The sequence below is a fragment of the Nicotiana tabacum genome, chromosome 20 (assembly GCF_000715075.1).
Source record: "Nicotiana tabacum cultivar K326 chromosome 20, ASM71507v2, whole genome shotgun sequence".
In the NCBI taxonomy this organism is placed as follows: Eukaryota; Viridiplantae; Streptophyta; class Magnoliopsida; order Solanales; family Solanaceae; genus Nicotiana; species Nicotiana tabacum.
Window position 1 is genome coordinate 99,048,648 of NC_134099.1, and position 8,513 is coordinate 99,057,160.

Genomic DNA, 8,513 nt, shown 5'->3' on the forward strand with positions numbered 1-8,513 from the left:
GGGTCGTTTGGTAGTGTGCATAAGAATAATGCTGAATAGGATGTATTAGTAATGTTGGTATTAGTTATGCTCGCATTAGTTATGCTAGTATTAGTTATGTGTGTGATTTTTGGAGAGAAAGGGCCTTATTTCTTTGGGTTTTTAATTTTTATATGTGTTTGGCTAGTTTTGGTAAGTTTATGATTAATGGCTATAGGTTGATAAGTTTGGACTTTTTAGGACATTTCTGTAAGATTCCCTTTAAAATTTGGGTTAGGCGTGTAGGACTGTAGGTAAAATTAATTCGGTATTTCGCTATACCTAAATCTCGAAACCTCAATATCGAGGATCGTACCGAATGACCAATAGCTTCGGTCGATAGGGTAAGCGCTCATTTCGTTCTTGCTTGCTTTCATTATGTTATGAGAGAGAGCCGTTATACTTTCTATTCTCTTTAGATAAATGACTGTCCGCTGGAAAATACAGAGTAGGATTCATCCGTGTGGTGAATGAAAGAACATTCGTTGAATGAGTTGACGTTAAACCCCGAATAAACTAATACCGAAATATCAAATTAATTCGGTCCGATTCGAAATTCAATTTTTCAAACTTTATGCCCACCCCTAAGTCTAATTTATTGTTTTAAACTTGAGCAACTTGAATATATGTTACACTTTTATGTGTCAAAATAAGGGTGGCAAGTGAGTCGGTCCGGGACCGGGAACAGCACGGGACCGCAGTTCAAACGGGCCAAGACATGTAGGACCGGTATATGTGGACCTGGGCCGGTCTTGTGGGCCGGTTCTAGGCCTTGGGACCGGTAGGATCGGGACCGTTTGTCCCTCCAAGGGGCCGGACTGGACCGGCCCCTTGGCGGGCCAAACAGTTCCAACGGTAAATTTTAAAAAAAAAAATAGCCGTTTGAAAAGTTTAAAAATAGCGGTTGGGTTGTCAATAGCTATTTAATCCCCCAACTTTATTTTAACCCCAAACTTTTTATAATTACATTTTCTCTCTATTTTCAACTAAAAATAACCCCTCATTCTTTCGTTTTTCTTACAAAATCTATATCAATCTATCACGGTCTCTCTCTAATTTTCTTCTATACTTGCTACTATTGCTTACTTTATTGTTACAATTTTGTGAAAAATTTGTGAAGTTGGTGAATTGACGTCTTCAAGTCTATAATCAATTTTCAACAAGTTGTTCATCAATTCGGTAAACTCGTTCCAACTCTTAAGTTTTAATATTATAGTTTTGTTTGTTTTATTTATTTGCTATTACTTGATTAATTAAGATGGCTTCCTTAAGAAAACTTTTTGGTAAAAATAAGGGAAAATCCAAGAATGACAAATCTAGTGGTCATGTTGTTCCTCCTCCCCTGCCTCCAACTCCCTGAACCAAAACCCATATCCGCCCTACACCTACTATTCTTGATAGCGATAATAGTTTATTACAATTTATCGAGAGTCAATTTTGCCATAATATTGTAGCTAGTGAATAATTAGACCGTGAATTAATGAATATTCTTTATTTTAATAATATTATTGATGAAAATGATGATAAGGAAATTAATCTTGATAAAACTCAACCAGAAGATGATACACCCACTAGTCCTGCTCTTGATGTTAACCCAACTAGTATAATCCTGCTAATCCAAATGATGTCCCATTTGATACTCCTGTTACTACCTCTACTTTTTTTAGACAACCTACCAAACGGACGGAAACATCTCTTGTTTGACCATTTTTTACTCAACTAGTTCCAGGAAATAAGGCTAAGTATAAACCTTGTTGTACAAAGTTAGCTTTTAAATATTTTGGGTCGAGGGGGGGAGGTAGGGGGACGGGAATTTTGGCTAGACACATACAAAATTACCTTCAAGATAGAGTCAGATTTCTTCGTCTGAAAGCTTTAGCCGCGGGGGAAAATGTACCTACTCCTAATGAGGCTGACCCTAGTACTGGTTCAAATCAATTTTAATGGGGAATTAATATTGTTGCTAGTTGTATTTTATATTATGATCCAAAAAAAGATCGGGAAGAATTGACAAAAATAGTAACTGTTATGTGTTTACCTTATAGTTTTCCTTCTGACCCTAACGTTGTGCATTATATTAGAAAAAAATTTAGTCCTACTTTTTCGCCACCACCAACGAAAATTCCTCCGGACCTTGAAGGATTTATGAAGTTTGTAAGAGATACCATGTAACTTGTGAACAAAAATTGGTATGTATTATGTAACTTGTATTTTGGCACATCTTGATTAATTTTTTTTTCTTCTCAATGGTGGTATTAGCACCTTGTTGTGCTCATTCCATAGGAGGGAGAAAGACTAAGAAAGATATTGCCATATTTTTTTAATGCTATAATAAAATTACAAGGCATTGCTTTGAATATCTCTTTACAATATTTTTGTCTTAAATTTGAATTAAAAAATTTAGGTCACAATTCTATAATAAAATTTACAAGGCACTGCCTTAGATATTTTTTTTAACATCTTTTTGTCTCTAATTTCTATTTAATTTTTTTTTAAAATTTAGCCGTTGGGACCACTTAGCCTGCGGCCCCGACCCGTTTAGCCCAGGGCCATGAGTTTGTGGGCCTGGTCCCGGGCCAGTTCCTACAAAAAGACCGTTTAGCCCGAGACCATTAGGCCCGTTTATTTTGGGATCGGCCCGGTACCGGGACCGGGGGGCTTTGCATCTATACCCGCTTTTTGTGTCACGTTTTAACTTGTGCCCTCTTTGTAAAAAAAAATTACAAGCGTACTCGTTTTTTCGCATAACTTCAACATACGGGGCTGAAGTAGCAAATGCAATCACGCAAAACTTCAGCATCTGAAGTTTTTATTTTGTAACTATCGAACTTCAGCTCTAGAGCTGAAGTTTTTGTTTGTAACTAGCAAACTTCAGCTCTAGAGCTGAAGTTTGTTTGTAACTGGCAAGTTTTTGTTTTGTAATTGCCGAACTTCAGCTCTAGAGCTGAAGTTTTTGTTTTGTAACTGGCGAACTTCAGCTCTAGAGCTGAAGTTTTTGTTTATAACTGCGAACTTCAGTTCTAGAGCTGAAGTTTTTGTTTTTGTAACTGGCGAACTTCAGCTCTAGAGCTGAAGTTTTTGTTTTGTAACTGGCGAACTTCAGCTTTAGAGCTGAAGTTTTTGTGTTGTAACTGGGAAACTTCAGCTCTAGAGCTGAAGTTTTTGTCTTTGTAACTGGGGAATCCCACTATCAAGATGTTCTAGTTTTTGATAACTCACCCAACTTTAGTTTACCGTTATTAGATTTTATGTAATCGGATCCATCATTCAGTTCCATCTACTGTACTCTGTTAACTTTCATGTTTTAAATATATCAAGAGCTACGTTTCATAGCAAAAAAAAAAAGAAACTCAAAAGAGAAAAGAAAAAAAAGAACAAACTCCATGCGCATGGAAAAGAATGAATTTGAAATTTACTGTTAAAGGGTGGGTTCCTTGTGCAGAAACATTCACGGTATCAAGTAAATTTCCAGCAATGGATGACGGAGTTGTGTTTCCAGACAATGAGGAAACTGGTTTTAATGTTATAATAATCCAAATGGAAGTCCTCAGTATATTTGTTTTAGATTCATTAATCAAAGAGAGCAATGTTGAAGTCATCGTTGTAGAAGAAGAAAGAAGAAAATGAAGGAGGAGAAAGAGAGCTGAAGTTATTTAAAAAGTGAGTACAAATTAAAAGTTTTTTAAAAAATTGGTATAGATTAAATTGGGGCGATCAAATAGAGCGCCCCGTGCAATTTTTACCGGGACCGAAACCGTTTTGACCGGCCCACTTGGCTAGTTTAGGGACCGGACCGGCCCACATGCCAGCCTTGTATCAAAAGATGAAACTTTTACTTATTCTAATTTTCACTTTGTTGGGAGATCTGACGTTTTAAACAAAAGTGAATCTTTAGACTATACATATACGGATTTCTGATGGACCCGAGTAATTCATCTATAGACTTTAATTGAAAGTGTGTCTTTATCTTTTTCTACTTGTTCTGCTTCATTGCTCTTTTATCGGTGTTGTTTGGTTAGAATTGGCTGGTTAAAAAAATTCCCTTGAAGATACCAGATTTTGTTTGGCTCCATTTTGAGGATGATAGTGATACATCAAATACCCCTTTTTCTTTCAATTTCTTTTTTCCTTTTTTAATTGTAGCTGTGGTCCTTTTATGTTTCTTTATTGAAAAATTTGATGATTGAATAGTGATCTAATTAGTTTATTTTGTTTCATTCCATTTACATAAGACTTCTCATGATTAATATGTACAAAATAAAACGAACTCGGAACTCGTTCATGCTAATCAATTATGTAAAATATAGATCAATGAACCATTGGTTCTATAATTTTTTTAATGATGGTGGTGTTCGGATAAATATATGCACATCTCGATAATTCCAACAAATATTTACTATCTCCTACCATCAGGTAGTGGAAAATTCCATTCAATAAGGTATTTGAAGATTTCAAAATTGAAGGTAAGTAACTACCATTTGTTATTATGAACGAACAGAGACAAATAAAGAAAACAAGAAAGATTTTTCAAATAAATCAACATAAAAGTATTTTAACCAAACAATTTTAGTTAACTGCCTCAACATTAGTTGCATTAGACAACAGTTATAAAAATTTAACCAAACAAGTTTTTGAAAGTTTTACTTAGTAAATTTAGAAAGCTATCCACAGTCGATCAAGACGTAGTATATCAAAAAGTGGTTGAGAAAACTTATTAAAGATCCAACTCGGATTTCTGCCAGAATCGTATGATAACAAAATTGAATATGAATGTATCCACCTTCCAACCAAATAGTAATCCTAAAGTTTAGTAGCTTGTTACATTTATTTTCTTAAACTATAGAGGGTGGTTGGGGCTTGGTGCGGGGATATATATATGCCGACGGATCAAATTTGTAACTTGCCCTAATTATTGTATCTATAGACCATGGTCTATCAAATATTACAGATCATTTGGTTGGTGGTATACAGAATTATAATCTCAGAATAACTTGTGGAATTATTTTACTCCCTCCATTTACTTTTAGATGTCCACTTTTGACTTTGCACATGATAAGTTATGCGTCTTTGTTTTGATGATTTGACATACTTCATAAGAGAATCAGATAGGGAACCTGATACAATTGGCTCCTTAGCATTTAGAGCAACTAGTCAGATGTCAGATTCAATTCTTAATGAAATCAGATAAAGGATCGACAGAAGGAATAGATAGGGATCAGTTCATCCGGTCGCAGTACAAATCAACTCTACAGTTGTTAAAGCTACTGCATTGTACTGGCAATAGTACAACATCACTGTTGAAGTGTGCAGTGTACTGGACACTCCCTTGCATCATCTTTGATGATCTCACACATAAATTATCAACATGAGGCAAGGGATTTCACTTAACACTTGCAAATCCAAATATCATATTCTCTCAAGTGCTAGCCACCACCTCTCTCAATAACAAAGCTACTACAACCTAAAGGACCAGATCCAGAGATTGAAGACATCTTAAGTCCTTAGGTTTGTTGAGTCTTTGTCATTTTGTTCTTCATTTGTAATCTTACACTACTTTCAAGAAGTATCTTTGTAGGACAGATTTTAACCATTGTTTGGTTTGGTTTTTTGACTAGAGTTAGTCAAGGTTTGTTGCTTTGTAATAGAGTTATTGTAAAGGTCTTATAATAGAGTTCTTGTAAGGGGTGAGGGACTAAGAGTTTAATTCCTTGATTGCAATAGATTGTAATCTGAAGTTTTCTTGATTTAGTAGAGTTGAAATCCTACTAGGCTAGGTCGTGGTTAATAATCCCTTGAGCAAGGAGTTTTTCCACGTAAATATCACGTTGTGATGACTCGATAGGTCATTTATAGTTATAACCCTAAATTTTGTATTTCAAAACATCGATTAGCTTTGTTTAGACTTCCTCGGTTTGCATGCATTGTCCGTATCTTTTTTCCGAAAGGCTTGTGAAAAATTGACAAAAATGTAAAATCATGCCTTAAAACTCCTTTAAGTTGACTTCGGTCAACGTTTTGAGCAAATAAACCCGGATCAATATTTTGACTGACCGTATCGTGATCTGGGACTTGGGTGTATGCTCGAAATCGAATTTGGAAGTCCCTAGCTTGAATTATCACAATTTGTTGAAAACTAGAAGTTTAATGGTTTAAAGAAATTCCAAGTTTCACCGTAGTTTGACTTTCTTGCTACCGGGTCCGGATTCTGGTTCCATAACTTGGTATAAGTTCACTACAGTATTTATGACTTGTCTGCAAAATTTAGTGCAAAACGGAGTTGATTTGACGAGCTTCGGATGTCCTGTTGTTAAAATAAAAGTTCTTAAGTTTCTTTGAAAATTTCATTGGTTTTGGTGTCGCTATTCGTAGTTCTACGTCATGTTGGTGCTTTGACCATGCGAGCGAGTTCGTATGATACTTTTGGATGTGTGTGCACGTTTAGTTTGGAGCCCCGAAGGCTCGGGTGAGTTTCAGATAGGCTACAGATGATTTAAACTTAGAATTTTTTGGTTTTCTTAACTTCTGCTAGTGTCTGCTGAATCCTTCTTCGCGATAGCGAAGATACTCCCACGATCATGAAGAGTAGCTGGGACTAGAGTGGATTTTACTCTTCGCGAATGCGAAGTACTGGACGCAAACGCAAAGTGGAGGGGGTTGCCCTTTGCGAACGCGGACATCATATCGTGAACGTGTAGCTTTGGGGGACCTGGGGAGGGGGATAGGTGATTTTCTCTACGCAAATGGGAGCACTGGCTCGCAAACGCGAAGGCCTGGAAGGAGCAGCCTTCGCGAACGCGTGAGTATACTCGCGAACACATAGGCCATTTGAGCCGCTGTGTATCGTGAATGCGCCAGGCCCTTCGCGAACGCGAAAAAGGCATGACGCCCAGACCTTAAATATTTCCAAACACGGGATTCCACCCATTTTCACCATCTTTTCATTAGAGCTCGGCCTAGAAGCGATTTAAAAGAAATATTTCATCATTGTTTCATATGTTAGTATACTTTAACTTATTTTCTTCTATATCCATCATCACCCATTAATTTCTAGCCTTAATCTTTATTCTTTCATGGTAGAAACCTATGGACTGGGGAAGAATTGGGGGATTTTGCAAATTTCAGATTTAGACTTCAAATTGAGATCGAATTTCGAATTCAATTCCATAACCATGCTCGGGGGTGAATGGGTGATAGGTTTGTGTCCGAATCTCGTATTTTGACCAAGCGAGCTCATGGTTTGACTTTTATTAACTTTTTCAATAATGATCTAAATTGAACCTCTTTTATTCGTAGGTAGTTTCTAAGACTTATTTTGAATCGTTTGGTTAATAATTTGCTAGATTTGGTTTGTTTGGAGGTTTGTTCTAAAGGCAAGGCCATGATTGAATCTTGGTAGATTTTAAATACTCTTGCCTTATGTTTTGATGATCTAACAAACTTATTGTTAAGAACCAGATAGGGAACCTGACCTACTTGGACTGCTGCAAGCTTTAACGGATTCCAGCTAAAGGTGAACTGCTACAGCTTCAGGAGCTAGGAACCCACACAAGGACCTGATGCTCATGTGGTTTCCTCATAGCAGTACGGAGTCAATTGGACATAGCTGGAAATGAAGTGACTGACGGCATTGTTTCTGCCGCACTGCACTATCTGTCCACTCATTCTCTAACCAAACAGAGTACTCACATCATTTCAAGTGATGTGATCAAGATGTACCCACAATGAGCTTTATACAAAACATCACTGGAAGGTTTCTGTTTCTCATTCAAGCCTCTTGCAAAAACAGAGAAATCAATCCTCACAAGCTTGAAGAACAAGGTTGAACGCAACTACGGATCAGTTCCTAAAAGATATTATGTTGTTGTTCTAGTTGAGTTGTAACCTTGTTATTGTACTTATTGTATTTCCTAAACTACTTACCTAGAAGCGTTTGATTAGGAATCTTCTTGAAAATTCGTAAACTCCTTGAGTTTATGTTGTGACTAGATTTAGTCATAAGGAAAAGTCTTTGTAATTGTAGAGTTACAAAGTGGCTTGTGGTGAGAGCATCACAAATTAGAAAAGGCCTTTGTTATTAGGAGGTCACAAAGTGTCTTGTGGTAAGAGTCCTACAAGTTAGTTGAGTAAATCCTTTGCAATATGAATTATTGTAAAGTGGCTTGTAATAGGTAGATTACAAGTTAGTGAAGTTAAAAGCCTACAGGTATAGGTCGTGGTTTTTTGATCCCCTTGTGTGGGACTTTTCTACGTAAAAATCCTCTACCTCATTTATATACTGGTTTATTAGCATTCTCATCAGAATCTTGTAGAGGACCAGGAACTCTACGGTTTGGTGGACCCATACAAACTAACAATTGGTATCAGAGCGGGTTCCTCCTATTAGGCTAACACCTAGGAAGGATCCTCATGGTGGCTCCATCAAATTTTGAAGAAGGTCATTCCATATACCTACCCCCCGAGTTTAATGGACAATGTTATTGGTGGTGGAGAGCTAG